This window comes from Miscanthus floridulus, chromosome 8, assembly GCF_019320115.1.
Source record: "Miscanthus floridulus cultivar M001 chromosome 8, ASM1932011v1, whole genome shotgun sequence".
NCBI classification, from domain to species: Eukaryota; Viridiplantae; Streptophyta; class Magnoliopsida; order Poales; family Poaceae; genus Miscanthus; species Miscanthus floridulus.
The window spans coordinates 15983623-16008148 of NC_089587.1; the positions used below are offsets into that span (position 1 = coordinate 15983623).

General features: G+C 44.4%; 1 pseudogene; it reads right to left on the reverse strand.

Annotated features, from left to right (window-relative positions):
* Nucleotides 1–2275: 2275 nt before the first annotated feature.
* LOC136471206 (putative glucose-6-phosphate 1-epimerase) lies at nt 2276–8299 on the reverse strand (annotated as a pseudogene).
* Between the last annotated feature and the right edge of the window lie 16227 nt (nt 8300–24526).

Sequence of the window (24526 nt, forward strand, 5' to 3'; positions counted from 1 at the left end):
AGCCATCCGTGTTGTTTAGGCCATAGACGGTGAATCAAACAGTTGGACCATATAAACCGTTAAAACCTATATAAACGGTCTAAACATGATCGGGTTAAACATGATTAAATGAGCTAAAGAACCATTTAATCCATAATTTAGTCAATTGGAGGACTACGACTACCACAATCAGCACGAAACTAATTAAAATTGTAAGTATATGAAGTGTCGTGGGATTTAGATTTCTTTCAAAAAGATTATTTGGTAGAATACTTATCTTTAGATGTGGTTGGAAATAGAGTCGAATTTTTCAAACGACCTTGATAGAGAAACGATCAAAACCAAAGCTATAGATCTCGAAGAGTTATATAACTTTATAGCTGATAACAATTTTCATTTGAAATCATCTATGAAAATTATGTTTGAATTTCTCGAATTTAAAATTCTAAATCTTTTTTAAATGACCTCGGATGGAGAAACGACCAAAACAAACGTTGTAAATCTAAAAAAGTTGAACAACTTAGGTCCCGAAAAGTTAAATAACTTTATAGTTGATAACTTTTTCATTTAAATTTATTTAGGGTCCTAAATACTCATTTTAAAATAGGATAAAGATAAAACGATGAGGACAAATGTCTCATATGGACATAAGTGACTTATAGGTGGAGTGGTTGGTGAGATTCATTTTTTCTTTTGCGCAAAAAATTGTGTGACTTGTAACTTATGGCTGCCCGATGGGTGTGCCCGGATTATTATTATTGGCCCTGTTCGCTGGTTTGAAACTTGGCTGAAACTGGCTGGTTTTGTGTGAGAGAAACACTGTAGCGGCTGGTTGATGAACAATGTTCACTGAGGAGGATCAGCCGGCTGGTCTGGTTTTACCAGACCAGCGAACTCGCCCATTATTTTGCTATTTTGAGAGCCTATATTTTTTTTTGAACAACTATCCGTAGAGGCGGGTCACATCTAAAAATCAATTTTAGAGGCCGCTCTAGTTCCTAGCCGTCTCTAAAAGTAAGATCTTTAAATGTGGCTAGATAACCGCCGCTAATTTTTTTTTGTAAAGAAGGAAAACTAGAGACAGACCAATTCTGCAGTAGTGAGCGGAATTCACGACAATGGCATACAAGCAATGTTCTGTGCCAAATGGAATTCCTGGTCAGCCGCTCCAACAGTAACGTGATAGTCCCGATTCTCTCCAGACAACACAAAGAAACGCGTGACGCTTTATACAACTCAAAATTAATATCTTGATAGTTTTGTTTGCCACATGCAGTACAAACTTGGGGCTCCTTTTGTATTAGTACATACAATACAAAAACAGAAAAAAAAACAGTATTGTATAAGATTGATACGGATCGGAATGACACCTCTGGCCCCAAATATGGATGAAAAACTCCCCAATTTGTCTAATATTAACAGGGTGATAATTTCAATCCCAGTGCTGCTTCAGAAAAACCACAGGCTAGTTTGGAACCGGACAGGGAAATAAAGGACAAAATTTCAAAATTATCACACTCAGAGGCGTAACGATAGCGAGTCTTCCTGCAGTGAAAGAAGTAGAACTTAAACGACGAAGAAACTATAGATCCTACCATTATAAACGAGAATTGTTTTGCAGCATATTCTTAAACTCCAGGGGCAAACGACCACAAGTAACTACGATCTAGGAGCTAGTGGAAGCAGTAGTATGTGGGTCTTGGCACAACAGCTACTGAAGAGCTTTGTCAGGTAGCATACACTACATATTAGGATTTAAGAAGAAGGTTTACATGATACTAATACTAACATGAAACATCCTATTACTATTATTTAAATGTAAGCCAGTGATATTATCCTGCAACGATCAGAATTTTATAGGAATTACTTAACAGTATGCCCTCTAAGGATCAAAGTGTTATATGCACACTGCAATTACTTTTTTGTATTTGCTGTCCTCAAAAGATAGCTCTCCATTCTGTGTCCTCTCAAGACAAATCTCTCTTGTCTATAACCACACGTACGGAGATCTTATGTCAATCCTGTGTTTCCTCACACTTTGGCCATCTTTTACATGTAAATCCAACTGTCGGACCATTTTAACAGTGACAGTGATAACCTATTTGAGGTTAAAATATTGGTTTTATTAACTAGTGCCTACTCATTGATTGTTTTTTACCAGCTATGCTAGAGATGGTTTTACAAGTATACAGGTGGCTAACAGAATACTGTAAGAAAGGAGGCACGATTTATTTGCTAACACTCAAATAAAGTAAGTGCAGAATACTCTCACATAGGAGGCAATCGTTGGTAAACTTTATATTGTGTGCATTCGACGAATTAGTTCAGGATCCAATTGTTCGCTGCTGTAACTGGATAGTACAGCAGAAATTTCTTGCTTTCCTATCTACTCTTCACCTGGCTTTAAAGTAATTGGCTTCTCAATAGCTGCAGCCCCCACGCATAGCATGCTCTTGTACTCCTCATCCCCGAAATCTGGCATTGCTTTGGCCTTCTTGTCCCAAGGGTTCCAAACAACTGCAAAACGAAAAGGCCAACATCCATAATAGTTTAAAACCCAGAATTTCACAAATCAACATTGTAATTGAAGAATAAAAAAAGGTCCTAATAACTCCTAACTCACCAACATCAGGAAGTCCCTCTTTCCTCAAAACAAATGTTCTTTTCTTCTCGTGGTCAATGATCACAATCTTTGGCGGAGCACTCAAATATACCTTGTCCACCTTACTCAAAAACAACATATAAATGTAATTAGAGTTTCATTGGTACAGAAATGGCGTCAAACCATGAAATTTAGCAGAACACAAGCTTACTTCAGACTCAAATACAACTGCATCTCCTTGTTCAGTACAAGGATTCTTGGATTGCAAGTTGTCAAGATAGTCCAAGGTCTCCAAACCTTCAACCCTCACTTCACTGAATGCAAAAACATGTTTCAGGGAATGGGAACTGAAAGTAGTCAATGGTCCATGTAAATCTAATTGATGATCCGCACATTCTATTTGCAGTATTGATATGGCCTATTGATAAAGCACATGGTAAGGTTGTGATGGTGAGGTTCCTATTCAAAGATAGGCAGTTCCTTGTACACAGTCCCTTTTTCTTGAAGATTTGAAGGCGTATTGAGTCTGAAGGTGATAAATTCAACATCATCCAGTATTGAAGCAAGTTTTTATATTGGCTATGCACCTTTGCACTCAGAGTGTAAGAAACACCAAAAATAATTTGGTGCAAACATAAAGCAAACAATTGGCATTTTACAAGGTACCTGATGTCAGACACCGAAAAGTAGGTGTGGTATGCAAATGTAAATTGGAATGGCTTGCTATCTGAGCTGATATTTTTTATTCGAGATGTAAGAATGAGATCTCCCCTTGGACTAAGAGCAACTCTCAGACGAAATTCATAACTGCAAGGCATGGGCAGTGAACATGATTGGATCAGTGGCGACGCCTGATGAATATAGTGACATTTTTTATCAGATATAGATGATTCAATGATTGACTAGATGGTGACCTATGTGGCCAGATCTTCAAATCCTCTTGAGATGACTTGAGTATCAAGTCAACATGACAATTGGAAGTAGCAACTGGAAAAGGAGGTGGACTTTCATCGACACTCCAAAATCGGTTCCTTGCAAATCCATGCTGTTCAAGAACTCCATGGTTACCTAGCTGCAAGATGGCATTGTTAATCTGGGTGTTACAAGACAAATTGCTTCCATGGGAAACAGAACTTGGTTATAATAGCTTAATGACCATACTTGAGGGAAGCAAATTTGGATGCCACCACGAATTGCTTTTGGCGGTTTAAAAGTCGCCTGACAAGAAATATAGAAACGTATAATTACTAGGACAGATGGAACCATACTCAAACTTGTGAAAACTTGCAACACCTTGAATAGGAAAGAAGACTTAGCATATAACTCCCTGCTACCAGTGGATCTTCCGACATTAGTATTACTGTAACATAATGGTGAAGGCTAACGAGTATTAAATGCTAGTCTAATCCTAACATTGTCCAATACCAATATGATAGGAAAACGAAGAATAGCACCTGATGTAATAAAATAAGAATAAACACGAAGCACTTTTTTACTGAAACTAAAAAAATCTGAATACCTTGTTACTGACAAAAAGCAGTTGCTGACCGAAGTTATTTTTCTAAAATGTCACTTGGCCTCCATATAAATATACCTGTTAACAGTTGAACATAGAAACTGAGGACACCATTGCTTGTTGTGTGGGATAATATCACTCGCAGGAACTTCGAAAGTAAAAAAAGGGGCAACTTATTTCTATGACCAAAATGGCATATATATATTCTTGTGCAGATGGCCAAAGAATAAGCAAGCAGTGACCACTGGTAGCATCTCTATTGCTATTTCAGTCTCAAATTGATTTTTTTTTTCCAGAAGCTGATCATAATCAAAAGATAGACATGTATATCTCAGGCCCCAGTCCCAAGTGAATTATAATTGTTGGAAAGATGGGGAATAAGCTGACATTTGGACTTCTAGTTCTTACAACCAGCTGTTGGAGTTGGACAGCTTGCACACTAGTAGATCGCGGTATAATTAAACAGAGAAAAATAATGTAGCGCCAAAAAAGCAAACTAAGGTGTGGAAATAAGTTCAACAAAATGGGACTTATAATCATTACTATTTACTAGCCGTTGAATGTTTCCTTGTAGATTGCATGCATAGAGCAACCTTCCAGGTTAGCAGAGTGTGTGTCACCAGGTCTATGTATGGAAAAATACTGACTATTCAGGAGCAGTATAGTTTACGATAACTCTACACCATTGATGCCGCGTTAGCGCGATTTATATGGCCTGCACTGAGATGATTTGGATAGGAGGAGATATCGACACCAACGTGACATGCCACGAGTGTCACGTCCATGTCCAATATATATGATATGCACCTCATTAATTTATCTAGCTGTCTGCCTGTCTCCAGAAGCTTAACAAAAAAACAGAGGCAAATAAAAACAAGAGATCACAGGCCCATTCTTTTCTCCAGAATATACCAGGCCTGGCCCTTGTGCATATTCTTCAGAAACTAGAATTCTGCTTTTTTAATTAAAAACATTAAGTACTGTTTGGACAATGTCCAACCATGACCAAGTATCTACGACTACAAACAAAAGACTAAATAAACAAATAAAAAATGCCACAAGAAAAAAAAAAGTTAAATGCATGGGTGGTCTATCAATTCAACTCTGAAATTGGATTTTTTAGTCTATAATCTTTGTTAGCGGTGCATTCCTAACTCATACTCCTTTGTTTCAATTTTTTAATCGACGTGGCACCTCCGGGTCCAGGTGGACGCCGCACACACGCATGCACGTCGGCGTCTTGGCGAAAGACAGCGGACTGGGCTGCCGCTGCGCCGGCTGGTGCTGCTGGCCGTCGCTGTCGCCGTCCCCGGCGCCGCTGCCCCTGCTGCTCCCGTCGCTCTTCATCAGGACGTTGTCGTTCCGCAGGCTGTCGGCGCACGTGCCCCAGGCGGACGTCGCGCTCGACCTGCTCACCGGCTCCGACACCTTCGCGTTCGCGGCGTCGCTGCTGCACCCAGAGTCGACGTCCGCCACCTCGGCCGCGGTTGCCGCGCTCCTCGCCGACCTCGGCTCGCCCACGTCGTACACACGCGGGTCTCCCCCGCACGGCTGTACGGCAGCGAGTGCCGGTGCGTGTCCATCGGCCTCGTCGTCCTGCGCTCCTCGGCGCATGTGGTCGTCAGCTGCCTCCGCGCCGTCGCGGCCGCCCGGGGCACGACGGTGGTGCTTTCCATCCACCGGCCAAGCGCACGCCTCCTCTCCGCCGTGGACTGCCTGCTACTCCTCTCCCGTGGCACCGTCCTCCACCACGGTTCGCTCGCATCCCTCGACGCTGCCCTCCTCTCCGGCTCCCCCACGGCCCCTCTTCGCGTCCTACCTCGCCCCGCCGTGAACCCGATGCGAGCGGCGGCTTCAAACGTGAGAGATCCGACTCGCAGCTAGGCGCAGTCCGCCGGCTCCGAGGAAGAAAGAGTGGAGCCCTTGCCGTGCAGAGCTTGCTCCGGCAGGCAGCCACTGCCGACGCTCCTCTGCCCTTGGAAAGCCTCAGTGAGCATTCCCTGCACCCCTACGACCTCCCCATCTCCCAGAAATCCGGCCATACGCTGCAATTCGCACCGCTGCCGCCAACTCCGGCGAACACGAGGTCCCGGGCATGGCCGAGCCAAGCGCGCGAAGCGCGTCCTCCCGCATGCACGTGCACTCGCAGAGCGCTGCGCGGCATCGACGCAAGCAGCCGGCCGGCCGTGTGCGGTGTGCCGTGCTTCGTGCGTGCTCTGTTTTGCTCTGTCCATGGTAATGTCACCGTGTCGTCATGCGTTCGCAATATATGTCTGTTTTCCTTTAGAAAAATATAGATCGAAATACAACATAAATACACATGTACCCTGAAGAAGCGTCGAGTTTCTCAGTTCTCAGCATAGGACACGAGCACTTGCAGGAGCACGAAGCACCCCTCCCGCCTCCAAGCGTCGCGACAAGGAGAAGGGGCACCGCAGCTGGCTCACTGGCAGACGGCACACAGCCGCACGGAGCCAGAGCGACGGGCTCACGGGCAGACGGCAGGACGAGGCGAGTGGGGCGGAGGCCGAGAGTGCGACGACAGAGCCACAGAGGCCGCATGGGATGCTGGATGTGGGCTTCGACTGCGCCGTCGCGAGTCGGATCTCTGACGTTTGAAGCCGCCGCTCGCATCGGGTTCATGGCGGGGCGAGGTAGGACGCGGAGAGGGGCCGTGGGAGAGCCGGAGAGGAGGGCAGCGTCGAGGGATGCGAGCGAACCGTGGTGGAGGACGGTGCCACGGGAGAGGAGTAGCAAGCAGTCCACGGCGGAGAGGAGGCGTGCGCTTGGCCGGTGGATGGAAAGCACCACCGTCGTGCCCCGGGCGGCCGCGACGGCGCGGAGGCAGCTGACGACCACATGCGCCGAGGAGTGCAGGACGACGAGGCCGATGGACACGCGCCGGCACTCGCTGCCGTACAGCCACGCGGGGGAGACCCGCGTGTGTGCGACGTGGGCGAGCCGAGGTCGGCGAGGAGCGCGGCAACCGTGGCCGAGGTGGCGGACGTCGACTCCAGGTGCAGCAGCGACGCCGCGAACGTGAAGGTCTTGGAGCCGGTGAGAAGGTCGAGCGCGGAGTCCGCCTGGGACACATGCGCCGAGAGCCCGCGGAACGACAACGTCCTGATGAAGAGCAACGGGAGCAGCAGGGGCGGCGGCGCCGGGCGACGGCCAGCAGCAGCAGCGGCAGCCCAGTCCGCTGTCTTTCGCCAAGACGCCGACGTGCATGCATCATACATGCACATGCATGCGGCCTTCACCTGGACCGAAGGTGCCACGTCTGTTAAAAAATTGAAATAAAGAGGTATGTGTTAGAAATACGTCACTATCAAAGATTATGAACCAAAAAACTCACTTTTAGAGTGGATGGATCTAAGTGAAACTAGAGCGCAAGTTGATGGACCACCCAAACATTTAACTCAAAAGAAAATACATACATACATTAACGCAATTCCAGGCAAAACCGCAGCTGAGCAAAAAGCAACACGGAAGCCCGCGCAAGGCCAACCACATTGCTGAACGATCAAATCAACGGATAATACTTCATGAAGCGCGAAATGATCCATCGATAAACGAAGGGTCAAACACTAGGTTGGCATCTGATGACCAACCTAAACGAAGGGTCACAACTCACAACACTGTTCCTTGACCAAACCAGACATTACCAACCCCAGTAATAAGTAATAAATCTCTGTTAAACCACAAGTTAAATTACACCCTACCACGATCGAGCCTAGCTAGCACTGCTCTCAAATAAGTAGTACAACGAAACGAAATTAATTTGCGGGTGGCCGAAACAATTGAGGGTAAACTGCATATGGTTTTAGGGTGTGTTTAGTTTGTGAAATTTGGGAATTTGGCTACCGTAGTACTTTCGTTTTATTTGGCAATTAGTGTTTAATCATGGACTAATTAGGTTTAAAACGTTCATCTCGCGATTTCCAACCAAACTGTGCAATTAGTTTTTTTCGTCTACATTTAATGCTCCATGCACGTATCGCAAGATTCGATGTGATGGATATTGTATCACTTTTTGGGAAACTTTTTGGGAACTAAACACAACCTTATTTTCTGAAGAGCAATCGAGGAACAACAGAGAATTTGCCTGACCTCGACGGAGCTGCCCGGGCCTCGCGGAGCACGAACTTGTCAAGGCCGGTGGCACGGTCCTTCACGCGCTCCACGGATGCCGCCCCTGACATTCCTCAGTCGCCGACGGCGAGGAAGCGTCGGATCGTGCGTCCGTTAGCCGGGAAGGGTGGGTTGAGGGAGGGAACTAGGGAATTTGTTTGCGTTTGTGGGAGGGCTCATTTATAGGCGGCGGCGGCAGAGCGGGCACCGGACAACCTTGTTGTGTCTATAGGATCATAGATCTAGCCGGTAGAGTAATTTTATTCGGTATAAAAGACACAGTACATCCTAATACATGTAGAACTAGAGAGACAGAGAGGGGAGGGAGAAGGTGTTGAACCTGACACTGTAGAGGGGGAGGGTTCAGAGGACGCCATCACGTTCATCGGTGTAGTCTACGCACGGGCAGCGACGGTCGGTGAAGAGGACGGTGAAGACGTCGACGTCGATGGAGCGGGCGGCGCGGCTAGTGGCTTCCCGTCACTGGCTGTGCCCCTCTCTAGATCGGGTTAGGGTTTGGGTGTCGGTGGGGAGCTCGGCTCAGGCGAACCTCGTGATAAGAGCCGTCGGCCCCACCTCTTTTTATAGCGTAGTGTGACAGAGGCCCTCCAGCCATGGTGGGCTGGGTGCTCCCGATCAAAACGTGAATCAAAGGCCCAACTGGGCCGTTGGATCTAGTTAGGATTAGAGATCAATCTAACAATCTCTCCCTTGATCTCCTTTCATCTTTCATTTTCATATCATTTACTTTTGTTCATTTCATTATAGATTAGCGCATAGAGCATGTTTCATCGTCACGGTCACTGTCGACGAAATATGGTCGGTAGTCTACCTAGGGGTATGCCTAAGGTAGTAGATTATCGGCAGACAGGTGCGCAAGCTACGAACGAGATGGTGACGCAAGACAGACATGAGGTTTTATCCAGGTTCGGCCGCCGTGAAGGCGTAATACCTACGTCCTGCGTCTGATTGTATTGTTGTATGTCAACGAGATGATAGATGGATCATGATCGATCCTCCCCGCTAGGGACCCCTACCTCTCCTTATATACTCTGGAGGAGGTAGGGTTACAAGGTAAGTATCCTATTTGGTACTATACAATGTCTTGCGGTGCACGTCGAGCAGCGCCATGCACGCCTTGATCTTGTGGGCGGGGCCACCTCCGATGGTGCAGCCCATGTCTTGTCTTGAGGATACCGGGGACCATACCCCCACAGCTAGTCCTCGAGCCTGACAGTAGGTGATGTAGTCGCGTGATGCCAGGGTCAGAAAGTAGAAGACCAGCCGAGCAGGCAGCCAGTCCCCGGGCGTAGCCTCGAGATGAGAACAAGCACATTCACCACAAGGTGAAGTGTGCCCACTTAGTTCCCGAGCCTGCTGAAAGATGAAGGATGGATCTTATAGCAGGGTCAAAAAAAAAGAAGTCTGAAAGCTTTGCCGACGTCGTCCGACATGCGCGTATCAAGACCCTAGACGTGCTGCCCAAGATCAGCATCCTGATCTGAATAGCATGGAGCAGCTTGATAGCACACCGATGAGACGTAGCAAGATCCGAGTAGTAAGGGAGTCCCCGGTGTAGGCGACGATGACCGAGCACCAAGGAGCGAGGAACGAGAAGTTCCCAGTGTCGCTGGTGATGACCGAGCACCGAGGAGTCCTCGGCGTAGGCGACGAGGTCTAAGCACCGAGGAGTCCCTGGCGTCGCTGGCGATGTCCGAGCACCAAGGAGCGTGGAGTCCCCGACAGCTAGTCCCTGAGCACCATGTATTATGTTACGACACGCTGTTTGATCTTCTTCGGCTAATGCGGTCTGTCTTCATGTCATCTCCAACTGGTTAAAACATTGACTAAGCAGATGTGCTAGTATTCTAGTTAGCACAAGGAGCAGTAGACCACGATTATAGCTGAAGATTCTGGTTGTCTGAAGAATGCACGGTGCTCTGAAGAAAAGAGAAAAAGATTTCTTTCCTGATCAAGTGTGCCCACTTGTATTTCTGATAAGAAATGTAAGTGACCCTTGTACAGTAGTAGTTATGGCCAACAGTCAGAGCGTAGGGGTCGATAAAATAAGCACATTCACCATAAGGTGAAATATGCCCACTTAGTCCCCGAGCCTAGTAGTAGGTGATGTAGGCACGTGGTGCCAGAGTCTAAAAAGAATTTCCAGTTAAGTTGAGAATCCAATCGTCGTACAAACGATATGAGTTGCACCGGCAGGTGCATCGTACCGATGTAGTCCCCGAGCTTGCTGAAAGGCGAGGTATCAGCCTTGTAGCAAGGTATAAGTGTGAAAAAAATATCCCAACTGTATGCGAGTCGCTAGTCGCATGTAGTCGAGACGCGAAGGCCCCGAGCTGTGGTCGGAGAGTGGTCGAGGCAGTCCTCGAGCATAGGTCGAGGAGCGAGCAACGAAGTCCCCGTGCATAGCTCGAAATTCCTGCAATATAAATATGTAGAATGGTAGTACATGATGTATAAAATAATAAATTATGGAGAAAAAATCAGCGGTGAAGAAAATAGCATATGACGCTCAGCAGTCATTTGCAAATGAGCATGATGTGATAAAGCAGTTGGTGCTTTGTAAACATCAGTGTTAATGTGAAGTTTGTGTTTATACTTAATATAAACTGTCCGACCAATTAGTATGTAGCTGAGTCTCCAACCCTAGCTAGCCCGTTAACCATAACGCGGGGCGCGGAGCCCGTGCACATGTAGGAAGAAAAAGTGTCGCTAAGGAGCCACTGCCGGCCACCCATAACGCAGAGGGCAGATGCTCGTGCATGTATAGGGAGGAGCCAGAGACAGGACCATCTCTGGAGACATCGAGCGTCAACATGACTGGTCGAGGATTTGCATTAAGTATAGCTATATGTTATATTTAAGATTGTATACATGGACAAACGTTATTTGAAGAATAATCATGACGAGAATGCTATGGAGAAACATCGTAATGAAAATTATATTAAATATAAATATTAGAAGTGTACTTATCTTTGGATAGAAATCTGGTCGATGGTGATAAAGTTGTCTGGTCCTCGTGCTTTTCGGCCTGTCGTGATGGTGGTCACGGTTGTCATAGTGCCGTTCTTCATGGCGATCATCATTACGACGTGGTCTGGTGGTCGAGGTGGTCGGAGCTCGATGGAGCCGCTCGGGACGTGGTCCGTGGTTGAAGCTCAGCGGAGCTGCTCGAGACGTGGTCGACGTGGTCCATGATCGACATGGTTGGAGCTCGGTGGAGCCGCTTGGGATGTGATCGACATGGTCCGTGGTCGACATGGTTGCTCGATCAGTTCAGTGGTCGGAGGGCATGTACCTAGTTCCATCGCATGGGGAGGCAAAAGCCCTCGGGCATGTCCAGCCGAGGTCGGGCGCAGTCGGAGATCTTTCTTGCTTGTGTGAAGGTTATAGAGTAGCCTGATGGCGGTTTAGTAGATTGTATGTGGTCTTCATATTTGGAGTCGGAGAAGCACATGGATCCCTTCCAGGTTGTTGCTGTACATTGTGTATGAATACATACATAACACGAACACCCATAGTTGGCCCACTTGCTTGTACTCCATCTTCTTGCATGGCTGCTTGATGTCATCTTCATCGTGCATGTAATGGCAAGCCATCATGCAAATCTCTTGATACTCCTCAATCCGAACCATGTTGACAAAGTTGCATGGCTTTGGCCGAGGTCGATGTATAAAACACAGATCCGAGCAGCGTTGTATATTGTACGCGTAGTTGGAAGTAGTGTTTCGTAGGCCGTAGGGCTGAGCCTGGTAATTCTCCATCAAGGCTTCGCACTTGGAGAGCCGGAGACCCATTACGGGGGCTAGTCGACGATGAACGGAGCGCCCTTCAGGAGTAGATGTGACCACGAGATCTGTACCGAGTTGTGCAGGATGACTGGCCCGAGCTAGCTAGGTAGATCTATTGTGGGTTGTGGTTACCTACTCAGTATGTTGATTTTGAATCGAATCTACCAGAGCTAGGGTTTTAGCAAGCTTGGTGCTGACCCGATCGATGGAGTTGAGTAGGTCGGTGTTGTCGATTTGCCTCCCTTTGTAGCAAGGAAGCGAACAATGGGTTGTCGGCGTGGCTGAAGACGATGCTGGTGTGGCCAGAGCTAGGTCCAACATGGTCGGAGCCGTAGCTGATGCCGGTGAAGCAGTGGTCGATGCAGATTGGATCCGTGCCTCCTCCGTGGTCATGGCGATGAAGTTGTCAGAGCCAGTGGTCCAGGTGATCTGGCCGATGGTGAACATGAGGCCATTCGGCATAGCCATGGAACTGGAGATGATGACCATCTTGTTCATTTGGGGAGCAGTACGCACACCCCCTACCTGGCGCGCCACTGTCAATGAAATATGGTCGGTAGTCTACCTAGGGGTATGCCCAAGGTAGTAGATCATCGGCAGATAGGTGCGCAAGCTACGAACGAGATGGTGACGCAAGACAGACACGAGGTTTTATCTAGGTTCGGCCACCATGAAGGCGTAATACCTACGTCCTACGTCTGATTGTATTGCTGTATGTCAATGAGATGATAGATGGATCATGTCAATGAGATGATAGATGGATCGTGATCGATCCTCCCCGCTCGGGGACCCCTACCTCTCCTTATATACTCTGGAGGAGGTAGGGTTACAAGGTAAGTATCCTATTTGGTACTATACAATATCTTGTGGTGCACGCCGAGCAGTGCCGTGCACACCTTGATCTTGTGGGCCGGGCCACCTCCGATGGTGCGGCCCATGTCTTGTCTTGAGGATACCGGGGGCCATAGCCCCACAATTACCGATAGATTTAACAACTATAACACACCACTCTGTTATGAAATAGATACTTAACTTTTGGGCCTTCTTTTGTCCAGGAATTATAGGCTTTCCCTTAAACCCATGCCGGCTACATGTTCTCTAAACACGTTGGGTGGTAAGTCTTTTGTAAGCAGATCTGCGAGCATCTTTTCGGTACTTATGTGCTCAAGACTTATGACATGATCCCAAACTTTATCTTTTACAACATAATACTTTTATGTCAATGTGTTTGGCAGCACCACTTGACTTATTGTTGTGAGCATACTGTACTGCTGGATTATTATCGCAGTATAACTTAAGTGGTCTATAGATGTCGTCAACCACCTTCAAACCGGGTATGAACTTCTTTAGCCAATTCACCTGCCTCATTGCCTCATAACATGCTACAAACTCAGCATATATTATGGATGATGTAGTGACAGTTTGCTTTGAGCTTTTCCATGAAATAGCTCCCCTGCGAGAGTGAATATATATCCAGACGTGGATTTTCTATCATCTCCCGCATTATCAGGATCGGAATATCCCACTATATGGAGTGAATCAGATCTTCTATACGTCATCATGAGGCCTTTCGTTCCTTGCAAATTACATAAGACTTTCTTTACTAATTTCCAGTGTTCTGTTCCAGGATTGCTCTGGAATCTACCAAGTAACCCGGTAACAAATGCTAAGTCAAGGCGCGTACATACTTGAGCATATTGCAAGCTTTCGACATCTGAAGCATATGGAACCGCTTTTATTTGATCGATCTCATATTGGTTCTCAGGGCATTAAAAATCCCCATATTTGTCGCCCTTGACTATAGGAGCAGGTAAGTGACTACATTTGTGCATACTGAATTTCTTTAAGATTCTTTCTATGCATGCCTTTGGTGATAGTCCTAATACCCCTTTACTTCTATCTCGGTGAATCTCGATCCCTAGAACGAACGAGGCTTCACCAAGATCTTTCATATCAAATTTTGAGGACAAAAACTTCTTTGTCTCTAGTAGTAGACTGACATCACTACTAGCAAGTAAGATGTCATCCACATACAGGACAAGGAAGATACACTTTTCATTCTTAAACTTTGCATAGACACAATTGTCCTCAACATTCTCTTTAAATCTAAAATTCCTTATTGTCTGATTAAACTTCAAGTACCACTGTCTTGAAGCTTGTTTTAATCCATAAATGAATTTCTTTAGATGGCATCCCATTCGTTCTTTTCCTTCCATGATAAAACCTGTTGGTTGTGCCATATAAATATTTTCCTCCAAGTCCCTGTTGAGAAATGCCATCTTTACATCCATCTGATGTAATTCTAAATCGTAATGTGCCACTAATGCCATTATGATTATGAAGGAATCCTTACATGAGACTGGAGAATAGATCTCATTGCAATCAATCCTTTCTCTTTGCGTACAGCCTTTTGCCACAAGTCATGCTTTATATCTCTCTATATTCCCTTGAGAGTCAAGTTTTATTTTGTAGACCCATTTGTAGCCTACTATTTTGGCTCCTTTAGGAATTATTTTCAAGTCCCAAACTTTATTGGCACTCATTGATTTCATTTCATCGTCTATGGCCTCAAGCCACTTTGATGAATGATCACTTCTCATGGCTTCTTCAAATGAGGTGAGATCATCCTCCATTTAAAATTCCTCAGTGTAGTATACTTCATAGTCAGCAGGAATAGCTGATTTTCTAACTCTTTGAGACCTTCTAGAGGCCTCCAAATTTGGCACATCTTCTATTTGAGGCTGTTGTTGCTCCCCCTCATGTGTGGCAATAGGTTCGATAGGATCCTGAAGAACAGGTTCCTCATCGTCATTCATTGTTGCCACAGGCGGAATAACAATAGGTGCTAGCACCATAGTGTCTTGCACTGTCGGTGCAACGACAATAGGTAGTGAGAAAAATGGCTCTTGAATCATTGGAGTGGGCGCATACACCCGCTTCTCTTTAAGGTCAATTTCTCAAGCTACCATGCTCCCCCTCATCATTTCATCCTCTAGGAAGACAGCGTGTCTCATTTCTACAAACTTTATATGTCTGTCTAGACAGTAGAAACGAAAACCTTTTGACTTTTCTGGGTAGCCAATGAAATGGCAACTTACTATTTTGGGATCTAGTTTCCTAATGTTTGGGTTAAATACTTTAGCCTTAGTAGGACTCCCCCACACAAGTAAGTGGTTTAGTGAGGGTACTCTTCCTGTCCATAACTCATACGGTGTTTTGGGCACCGACTTACTTGGTACTCTATTGAGAATATGAATGGTGGTTTTTAACGCCTCCATCCACAGGCTCAACGGTAAGGTGGAGTAACTTATCATACTACGCACCATATTCATCAGGGTACGATTGCGCCTTTTAGCTACTCTATTATGCTGAGGTTCTCCTGGTGTAGAATACTGGGCTACTATGCCATTCTCCTATAAGAACCTTGCAAAAGGTCTAGGAACTTGGCCATATGGGGTATGCTGACCATAGTACTCCCCCATGATCGGACCTGACTATCTTAATCTTTAAATTGTGTTAGTTTTCAACTTCTACCTTAAATATCTTAAATTTATCCAATGCTTCTATTCTCTCTTTGATTGGATAAATGTAGCCATAATGGGAGTAATCATCTATGAATGTTATGAACGAATCATAACCATCCACACTTTTTACAGGAAATAGACCACAGATGTCTGTGTGAATAATCTATTGAATTCCTACGCTTCGTTTAACATCTTTCTTAATTTTCTTTACATACTTTCCTTTTATGCATTCTCTGCATTGTTCTAAATCTGAGAGCTCTAATGGAGGAAGAATATTATTCTTAACTAGTCTTTCTATTCCCCTTCTCGAAATATGGTCTAAACGACAGTGCCATAATTTTGATAATGCATCATGAGCTCTCTTTCATTTTCTATTTACATCCACAGACGAGGATACATTCTCATTGTCGCATGCAACGTTCCCATCATCGCATACAACATTCACTTCATCACGTAGTGATAACAAATAAAGCTCATTTTGTAAGATAGCAAGACCAACACATGCATTATTAAATGTTATCTTACATTTGCCATTTTCAAAATGACAATCATATCCATCATTGTCCAAATATGAAACACTAATCAAGTTTCTCTGTATTGAGGGAACATAAAGAATATCTCTAAGTATAAGTGTGAAGCCATCAGCAAGCTCTAGAGAAAGATCACCAACATCTTCAACATCTGCTCGGACTCTATTTGCAATGTTAACGTGTCTTTCACTTCTTTGCGTAGTCCTCGTCGAACGGAATCCCTGTAAAGAATTAGCAACATGAACAGTTGCACCTGAGTCAATCCACCAAGTAGATTTTGAATACTATACAATAAGGGATTCATTTATGAATATAATAATGTTCTCACCTTTCTTTGCCATGATCATCTTTAAGTAATCGAGACAATCTTTCCTATAATGTCCCATCTTCTTGCAATAGAGACATTGATCTTTCTCTACTGTGAACTTATTTTGCTGAGGCTGATGCAGCATGGGACCATTTCCCTTTGACTTTGAGGAGGAGTTAGTATTATTATTCTTTTTCTTATTGTCTTTCAGATAATTGATAGTGCCACCTGTTGATGCAAAAGTGGATCTGCAAACACAAAGGGCTAATACCCGAATCGATATCCAAAGCGTGCCAGTCGATTTGACCTGTTAATCGATAAGGATGAAGATACGAGCACTTTGGTCCTGACAACAGCGATACGCCCGGAAGTCACGGCCAAGAGGTACTCACACGGAACTCGAGAATCGCCGAAGGACGCACTAAAGCTATGCAACTCACCGAATCAATGAGAACTCGTAAAAAGGAAAAATATGCAAATTGACGAAGTCGCCGAAAAGTAAGTAGATGCAAACAGGAGTAAAAATTGGTTTTGATATTGATTGATTCTTTATTACATTGCCCCTCAATCTATATTTATACCCTGATCTAAAGAGACATAACCAAATACAACTAGGACACCAAGTCCATATCTAAGGAAACACGTGACTCTTACATGAATCATACTCTAACAAATATAGAAAAGGAAATCAACTCCTATCTATTTCCCTGTCTGCCTTAATTACGATGGAAATCTCACCGACCTCCTTTCCATCGGCATACTTCCTGTTTCATCGGCAGTAGTCTTCAAGCCTTCCTTCATCAGCATCAACAATAACATCTCCAACCTTATCAGCAACGCCCGAGTCTAAATCAACCTTTCCATCGATCACCACCATTCATCGGCAACCATCTTTACAAGCTGATTTTCATTGGCTGTCAGCGTATACAGTAACTTTCCTCCTGCCGATTAGCCCACTCTGATCATTTTGACACGTGCAAAAAACGGTGTCAACACATGCCCCCCAATTTCGGAGTATAAAACCATTAATGCTCCGAAATTTACTCCAGATAACGTTTGCCTTCGCCCAATTACCGTAACTCATCCTTCAAGCCAAAACTTGATCTGTTATCAAATCTAATCAAATCTAATCCTGATTCACGTACCTCAGTAAATATCGCACAATTGTCAACCACTCTTGCCCTGATTATGGTTAAGATACTGAAACAATAATCCATCGGCAAGATCCTAACATAATAATGCCACCATTTTCAGAATTAAAATATCCTATACCGAGATCTCTTCCAAGTCATGATTACTTACCATCAAATCATCTGTACAATCCCTTGATTATTGTGTGAATAGTTACCATATCCATCTGAACCACCTCGACCTACATGCGCGCGGCATAGAGATAAGTCCAGAATACCCCTACTCCAAGCGGCTTATAAATAGATTTCTCTGGAACGCTCGTCTTCTACCCTCAGACTCCAATCTTTGACATTCTCTCTTTCCGGCGGTGACTCCGACGAACAACTGCGCGACCTCAACCAACAAGAACTTTTCTCCAGCGTCAACCTCGAGTCTCCGGCTCGTGCCCCCATCTACCTCAAGATAATGGCAATCAACTTCGACGTCCCTGCGGTTTGTTCCACTTCCGTTACCTTTTACCTCGATTCCTCTGGTCTTTGCGAGTTCATACAGTTGGTAATTTTTTCTCTTTTCTTTTATTCTTCAGATCCTCTAAACTTAGGAACTACGCAACAAATTAGTTATTCCAATCGATCAGCCGCATGTCCAATGCCTAGGACCAATGGGCAACCCAGATCCAACTGATCTGATTAATGCAGAGGTTAACAGAATCCCTTTTAGAGCCCAAAATTTCTCTCTGAATTTATGGAAAGATACATTCCGATCTTGGCCCAAAACCACCAAAGGGTGGAAAGATTGGTACTTGAGGGTCAATAGGTCGATGCAAGTACACTGGGCAGAACGGAAGCTAGACCAATGCATTAGGCTATCCATTGCCGATATGCAAAAGAACGAGTCAATGATGATTGCAGCTGCTTACTTCTGGTCAGACACAACAAACACTTTTATGTTTGGACATGGCCTAGCTACTCCCACACTTGCCAATGTCTACATGCTCACTGGCTTGGATATTTCAACTACCGATGAAGGCTCCATCTATGGCAGAAAATCTGAATATAGGGTGAATACCCGCAACATCGGCGGTTGGATGGGATATATTCAAGAATGCCAGAGAACCGGGATAGTTAACCAGAGGGAACATGCCACATTCTTGAATATGTGGCTAGAAAAATTTATCTTCTGTGGTCGATCAGTAGGACCAACCAACGCCTTCCTCCCCGTGGCTGAACTCTTGGCTAATGGTGTAAGGTTCCCTCTTGGTCGATACCTTCTGAGCTCCACTTATCATCTTCTTCATCAAGTGTCCCAGAAACTTTTGCTTGGCGAACCCATCAGCACCTTAGGAGGCCCGTGGTGGTTTATCAATATGTGGCTAAATACCCATATGCACAAACGTTTGCAATGGGACTTCTTTGCCTAACAATTCCCACGAGAAATTGCTGAAGACCATGTGCTTGGGGACAAGAAATTGGCAACACGCTCACCCCTCAATTTTGGTGAAGCCATAATTGTCCTCCCTGGAACAGAGGCCAATGAAGACCAGATCGGCAAATTCTTCCAAAGCTTCTACAATGGTCTTTCTCGTGATCATAGGGCCTGGGTACCTTATATTGACGAAGAAAACAGATTCCCCCTTCTTTTCAACTTTGCCGATGACACTCTGAATCAGGATAATGAACTCATGATGGCCATCATTACTCCCAGGGCAATCCCAGTAAACACATTCGGCAGCGGGAAAAACACCAATATTATGTATGAATTTTACAACCCATCGGCAGTATCCCATCAATTGGCTTTTGGGCAACTACCAATCAAACTTTGTTTTGCCGATGTGATCAAACCCAGAGAAACAATCACCTGCGGAACAGATTGGAGCAGGGTAGTGCGACTCTCCCCCGATGCCGATACTACAGATGTCGATATATCCGTCTAGACGCCAGTATCTTTCATCACCGAATCATATAAGCAATGGTGGCGAGAGTGGAGGGAACAACTGTTTGCAACATCTGCTCACACATATCGGCACATGATCGACCCTGAATACGCCATTCCCAATGACGCAGTAACTTTCTTTTAACTCCCTTCTGCTTTTTCCTTTCATATATCAGTAACTAACTTTCTCGTGACAGGTTAACAACCCAGCACCATCTATGAGCAAAAGTGGAAAACCCTTCGATCTTCGGCCTGTTTCCCCGATATCACCGATCGGCTACAACGCCCCCACCTTAGCTGCTTTGACTCACCAGAAGACCCGTGCCAAGACCATCACCTCCAAGTCCAAATTGGCTACAGCTAGGGCCACTCCATTGGCTGCTGCTACAACCCTGATCAAGGCATTCAAGGTAACAACCCTGTTTATTTCTACTCATGCCTATCACAAACTGTATTAACATTAATCATCAGGGTGTAAGAGCCGCTGCTGGATCATCATCGGCAATTCCTCCAACATCAAGCACCACTACTTCTGACAAACCTTCAGAGGTATTCCTTTGATTTTACATTTTATCTATTAAATATCATACCTTACACTTATTTTGTAGCAACAAATGGGTACATCGGTAAGCGTACCAGATGTCCAAGCTCCACAACCAACAAGTGCCGATGCCCCCCAGCCAACCGTTGCTGAGGCCCAAGCAAAGCGCAAAGCCTTAACAGATGCCGAGGCATAGCCAAAACGACAGAAGTCCATGCCGATCCCCACATCTGCCCCAATGTCTGTAATCCGGCCAGAATCAGTCGATGCAACTGAGCAAGCAGTTAATCCTCTTGTATAGGACATACCATCGGTCATCATACCCCAAGAGCCAACCACCGATGAGGCCACAGAGGATATCCCATCGGCAAGCTCAGCCGATCCTCCACATGGCATACTCTAGGCTGCTTCCTCCAGCCAAGTACAGGAAATTGCCTTGAAACAGGTAAGCCGATTGACCTAGTCGATTTATAATATTCATACTTATCCTTAACTGACCTCTTTTTCTTTTTCTCAGGAACAAGACTCCCCAAACAGCCTATTTTCCTTTGCCATTGACGTTTCTGACGATGATGGAGAGGAAACAAGTTCTTCCCTTGCACTGGGAACAATATCGGCAGAAATTAAGTCCAAGTTGGAAGCTCTCCTAAACTTGTTACAGCAGGATACCGCCCAACTGGTAGATGACTCGGACCCCGCAAAGGCAATTTTCAAAACAATCCGTGGCTAGGTCCCTGCCGATGTTGAAGAAGTACTTTTCCCAGCAACCCATTTAGAAAGCCGTCAACTGCAATATCAACGGGCTGCTCAACGCGTTGCCGATAGAGCAACTCAGGCTCAACTCAAAGAAGAGATGCTACAATTGAAACAGATTGCCGATGAGAAGCACAAGGGCATCGGCAACTTGCAAACTTCGGGCGCTGAACTTAAGTAGAAAATCTTAGACTTATCGGGAAAGAAGATGGCTCTATTGGCTGAATTGAAAGGAGTCGAGACAGCCTTAACTCATGCCCAACAAGAAGAAAGCCGGCTACCCAATGCCATCAAGGCCCTTCAGCAAGAAAGAGACATCTAGGCTCACAAAGCCTTGGCCATGAAGAAAAAACTCAAGCCTGTGGAGGGTGCTGCCGATGAAGACATCAAAGAAATGAAGGAAGCCGACCAGATTCACCTGCGTGCGATATTGGCTATCCAATCCTTGTTAAACTTGTAAATCTTGTCTATTGCATCGACACTTTATGAGACATTGACATCCTTGTATAATTCTAGCCGATAGGACTGTTATCGACACTTATACTTTTATGCATCCATCCAGATACTAGGGTAATATTTCTTTAAATATTTTCCATTTAATGCTCTGGGAAACACAACCCCTTCGAGGGTTTCTAGAATATATGCGTTACCAGGAACATATTGATTTATCCGATATGGACCTTCCCAATTAGGAGACCACTTTCCAAACTTTGAACTTTTAGTTCTAATCGGTAAAATCAATTTCCAAACCAGATCTCCATCGGCAAACTCCTTTACCTTCACCTTCTTGTCATACCATCTAGCTACTCTTTTCTTATTTTCTTCGATGCTAACTAAAGCCCTTAACCGATGACCCGCCACATCTTCCAACTCATCCTTCATAAGAGTATCATAATCATCGGCCGTCAGCTGATTTTGAGAACGTATTCGCCTAGAGCCAATTTTAATTTCCCAAGGTAATACTGCATCGTGTCCATATACTAACTGATAAGGCGTTACTTTGGTTGCACCATGACATGACATCCGATATGACCATAAGGCTTCATTTAATACTGTATGCCACCTCTTAGGATTTTCTTTAATTTTGCGCTTAATGAGTTTAATGATCCCTTTGTTAGAAGCCTCAGCCTGACCATTAGCTTGAGCATAATATGGAGAGGAATTTAAAACTTTAATTCCCATACCTATAGCAAACTCACCAAATTCTCCCGATGTAAACATAGTACCCTGATCGGTAGTGATAGTTTGAGGAATACCAAATCGGTAAACAATATGCTCTTTCACAAAATCGATCATATTAGCCGATGTCACCTTTTTTAAAGAAATTGCCTCAACCCATTTTGTGAAATAATCGGTAGCAACCAGAATAAATTTATGTCCTTTGCTCGATGGTGAATAAATCTGACCGATGAGATTGATAGCCCATCCCCGGAACGGCCAAGGTTTAATTATAGGGTTCATAGCCGATGCAAGCACTCTTTGAAGATTACCAAACTTTTGACACCCCTGACATCCTTTAAAATACTTAAAACAATCTTCAAGAATAGTCGGCCAATAGTATCCATTCCTTCTGATCATCCACTTCATCTTGAAAGCCGATTGATGCGCTCCACACACTCCTTCATGAATTTCACCCATCAAGCTTTTTGATTCATCACTGCTAACACATCTGAGTAAAACTCCATCTATAGTTCAATAATATAATTCATCATCGAGGAGCACATACTTGGTAGCTTGGAACCTTATACGTCTTTCAACCTTTTTATATGGATCCTTTAAATAATCGACAATCTCCTTTCTCCAGTCATCGGTATCGACCGCCGATGTTAGCACTTCCTGAATAGGTTGATACCCTGAAGCATGCTAAGCTAGTCGATTAGCCTCTTCATTATGCAGTCGAGAAATATGTTCAAGACGAAAATCTCTAAACCCTTTCAACAATTGCAAACATCTTTCATAATACGAAATTAAAACTTCACTTCGGCATTCATAAATCCTAGCTAATTGATTTATAACTAGCATAGAATCACCAAAGATTTCAACAGCATCGGCACGTATCTCCTTCAGCAATTCTAACCCTTTTATCAAGGCTTGGTATTCAGCCTGATTGTTTGTCGATGTAGCAACAATCGGCAATGAAAACTCATACTTCCTTCCTTGAGGTGAAATCAACACAATGCCGATACCTGCTCCTTCACCACATGTGGACCCATCGAAAAAAAGTATCCAAGGAGCAACCTCTAGAGAGTTCACTGTATTACAATGCTGAGTGACAAAATCAGCCATAACCTGCCCCTTAACTGCCTTAGTCGATTCGTAACGTAGTTCAAATTCTGATAATGCTAAAATCCACTTGCCGATTCTACCACTTAATATCGGCATCGACAACATATACTTGACTACGTCGTCTTTGCATATGACCGTACATTCGGCAAATAACAAATAATGTCTTAATTTGACACAAGAAAAGTATAAACACAGATATAATTTTTCGATGGCCGAATACCTTGTCTCAGCATCCACTAATCTTCTGCTCAAATAATAAATAACACGTTCTTTCCCTTCAAATTCTTGAATAAGAGCTGAACCGATAACGGTATCATCAGTTGACAAATACAACCTGAAAGGTTTCCCGTGTTGAGGTGGAACTAGCACTGGAGGATTTGTTAAATATTTCTTAATTTCATCTAGGGCTAACTGCTGCTCAGCTCCCCATATAAATTCCTAATTGGCTTTCAACTTAAGTAATGGACTGAAAGCCTTGATCTTACCCGACAGATTAGATATGAATCTTCTAATGAAATTAATCTTACCGATCAAAGATTGCAATTCGGTTTTATTGGCAGGAGGAACCACCTTATTAATTGCATCAATAGACTTCCTACTGATTTCGATGCCCCGCTGATGCACCATAAAACCCAAGAATTGACCTGCCGATACACCAAATGCACATTTATTAGGATTCATCTTCAATCTATGCTTCCTTGTGCACTCCAGTATCTTTTGTAGATCGGCTAGATATTTTGTGATATCTCTAGACTTAATCACTACATCATCAATATAGATCTCCACTAATGTGCCGATGTATTCATGAAAAATAAAGTTCATAGCTCTTTGATAAGTAGCGCCGGCATTTTTCAAACCAAACGTCATGACTATCCACTCAAACAACCCTACATGACCTGGACATCTGAAAGCAGTCTTGGGAATATCTTCTTCAGCCATGAATATTTGATTATAACCTGCATTAGCATCCATGAAGCTGATAATTTGATGTCCGGTTGTAGCATCAATCAACAAATCAGCAATCGGTATTGGATAGCCATCCATCGGTGTGGCTTTGTTAAGATTCCTGAAATCAATACAAACACGAAGTTTTCCATTTTTCTTATAAACAGGAACCACATTAGAGATCCACTCTGCATATCGACACTGTTGAATAAACTTTGCCTCAATTAATTTAGTTATTTCGGCCTTAATGTCAGGAAGTATATTAGGGTTGCATCGGCGCGCTGGCTGCTGATGTGGTCAAAATCCAGATTTGATAGGTAACCGATGTTCAACTATCGATCGGTCTAATCCAGGCATCTCAGTATAATCCCAAGCAAAACAATCTTTATACTCTTTCAACAAATTAGTTATTTGCTGCTTACACTTGGAATCTAACTTAGCACTAATAAAAGTAGGTCTTGGCCTATCGCCATCACTAATATCTACTTCTACTAAATCATCTGCCGATGTGAACCCTTGACCTAATTTTCCATCATCGGC